Source organism: Schistocerca gregaria, unplaced genomic scaffold (assembly GCF_023897955.1).
Source record: "Schistocerca gregaria isolate iqSchGreg1 unplaced genomic scaffold, iqSchGreg1.2 ptg000199l, whole genome shotgun sequence".
Taxonomy (NCBI): domain Eukaryota; kingdom Metazoa; phylum Arthropoda; class Insecta; order Orthoptera; family Acrididae; genus Schistocerca; species Schistocerca gregaria.
This window is the reverse complement of record NW_026061737.1, coordinates 14,081,559-14,084,376: the sequence shown is the minus strand read 5'-3', so window position 1 is coordinate 14,084,376 and position 2,818 is coordinate 14,081,559. Positions and strand designations below refer to the sequence as shown.

Sequence of the window (2,818 nt, the reverse complement as noted above, 5' to 3'; positions counted from 1 at the left end):
AGTTACTATCTTCATATCTATGGTTAAACGTCACCCAGCCATTGACCTTCGTCTGTGCGAATGCGCACAGGCTACCGGAAATCTTACGGGAATCGTCACCTTAGTGTGAGCCAGTAATGAGTGGATGGACAAATACCTAATAAGTACATTACGTAATCGGATTGTGGGCGGTTCGGGGTGTGAGTCTCACGGGAAGCGTGCGAGGGATAAATTCCTGCAGTAGTGCTGTTCATTTGTGCCCTCGATAGCTCAGATGGATTGAGCGTCTGCCTTGTAAGCAGGAGATCCTGGGTTCGAGTCCCAGTAGCGGCACACTTTTCAGCTGTCCCCATCGAAGTATATCAACAACACCTGTCGGCAGCTGAGGGTTTCAATTAATTATCAGTTGTGTAGGTGATTCGATGAACCCTTTGCCAGGCACTTAAATGTGTTTTGCAGGGTATCCATATAGATGTAGATGATAACTCGTCCCGTGTCGCACGTGCTCAAAAGGATTCATACTGCAGAATGCATGCAAACATACTCACCGAAAATACGGACGAATATCAAGTGCAGGCTGCCGAGTGCTGCATATCCAGCTTAGACAGATCGGCTTCTCCTGCCAAGAAGAACAGGAAGTTGCTGTCTAGGAACAATCAGAGGTAGAGGAAGGGCTGATAAATACTCCTTGAATTGCAGACTAAACGTAAATAACGAAAATACATTTTTGGTAAAAATTGGTCAAAACATAATCGTTTGCCCTCCGTATTGGATTAGCTGTTTTGAATATTGAAAATCTGACTTCAGATTCGTTTTCAGCGACATTAAGAATATATGTGTAACACTCAGTTCATGCAAATCGAAGTAATAATATAACTAAATGTTTTCCCTAAACTTTGAACACTTTTTTTTTCGAGTAACGATTTTCTCAGAACGGCATGCAGCATAAATTAAAAGTGGTTCGATCTCTTAACTTCTACCTCTGACCCCTAAAAGTAAACACTTTTCTTAGGAACTTATAGCTATAATATGACATTTGTTAATATTAACTAATTTTTGTGTAGGCATAAGGAGTGAAACAAACCCCTCAAAATCGAACTCAAAGTTCGAATTAGCACTGTATCGTTAAATTTAAGGTTGTTTCATTGCGGTTAGGTATACGCTCCCATTAATTTTATGTATTATCGACTGATGTTATCCATTTTCAAGTTCAGAGAAATAATGTAGTATCAACTGATGTTACCCATTTTTGAATTCAGGTAACATCTGAGGTGCCACACTGCACGCACTCTGCGTACTCCAGTCTCGCAAGCCCTTGATCAAATCATAATTACGGGCGCCATTTTTTATTGAAAATCTAAAATTAAGCTCATAGTATTGTCACTCGTAATTCCCAAACAGATCGTTCGAATGTATTTTCATTGTCTCAAAAAAAATTTCAAATTTACCCTTTTTTGCTCATTTGTATGAGAACCTGGCCGTAACACCGGAATATAGTCACTAGATTTTTTTTCAGAGACGCTGTACGTTCGCGAGAAGACTTTCGTTCTGCGCGTGTCGAAGGACATTCCTCAGATATTACTGTGTGTGTGCTACTCAGTCGTGCCATTTAAGTGTACATCTTTGCATAGTTTTCCTTTCACGATGTAAACAGTGTTCCGCTCAGTTGCTAACTGGCCAGTGAGTGGTTCCGAAGGTGTCGGATGTGCGGTGCGTTCGGTCTGCTAGGGCAACAGCAGACTGGCGTGGTGCGATGGCAGAAGCAGACACTGAGGGAGCTAGCTGCTGGGACGCCAGCGAACAATTTATGCCAAGTAAGACGAAGAGGACTATTCTAAAATTACGAGCCGTCTAAAAAGTGTTTACCATTGGTAAATCTTGCTGTTGAGTCTGACAAAACTGACAGTTTTTCCTAGAGATACAGGAAATCCCCCCACCCCCACTCAATGAATATTTGGTTGTGATGACAGGCCGATTGGTAGTGTAGCCCGAGATCTAAGTTAGGTTGGAAGGTGGTAATTTGATTGAGAGTTGTTTACGCCAACGATTATGAATGCCGACTAAACGTTGTGCGAGCAGATTGCCCTGTAGCGTAGCCTAGTGTTTCCGTCCGCGCCACATTTAACACACTTTCTCTAACTGTGTACAAAAGTCTCACAACAGCCACGATAACTACGTTTCTGGTGGGGGGAGGGTAGAGTCCACTATGTAACTTTCACGGCAAATTTTAGTAACCGCATAAACTAACCGAAATAGAAGCGTCATTTTAACTATATTTCCTTTTGTGGGAAAATAATGGTTCTCCTCTTTTGGCAGCAACTGTAATATGTAGGCGACTTATTAGTTTTTTTTAAACTCTGAATCATGATCTCAATAGACGCAGTGCTTTTTTTACGTTACTTGATTTGTGGTCTATAGTAAACAATGCAACGAATTGGTAAATTCTTTGAAGTTTGACGTGTGTTACATAGACGACGTCTGCAATGTTCGTAAGGCCAAGTTTGCATATATTCGGTGTCTGTTTTTTTGGCCATGTACTGTATAATTAAGGGGAGGAGGATTATGTTCAAGGAGCAGTGCATCAGCAGTCTATGGAGAAATTGAGAATTTGGATCTAACGAACGGCATGCTCGGGCAGTTCGTGATATTCTGTTGACCACTGTGTAATTCGGACACAGTGATCATTGCCTCTCCCTAGTAACCAGGGGACTCGGGTGCTAATCCTGGTCTGGCACAAATTTTCGACAGTGCCCATTGACTAAAGTCTGTGCCCATTGTCAGCTAATATCATTGTTTCGGTGTTAAATAGTATTTTGTTCGCGATACGTGGTTTAGCTTT

General features: G+C 41.7%; 1 non-coding gene across 1 annotated transcript; it reads left to right on the top strand.

Annotated features, from left to right (window-relative positions):
* The first annotated feature begins 237 nt into the window (after window positions 1-237).
* Window positions 238-312, top strand: Trnat-ugu (transfer RNA threonine (anticodon UGU)). The gene has a single exon. It is a non-coding gene; the product is annotated as a tRNA-Thr (tRNA).
* The last annotated feature ends 2,506 nt before the right edge of the window (window positions 313-2,818 follow it).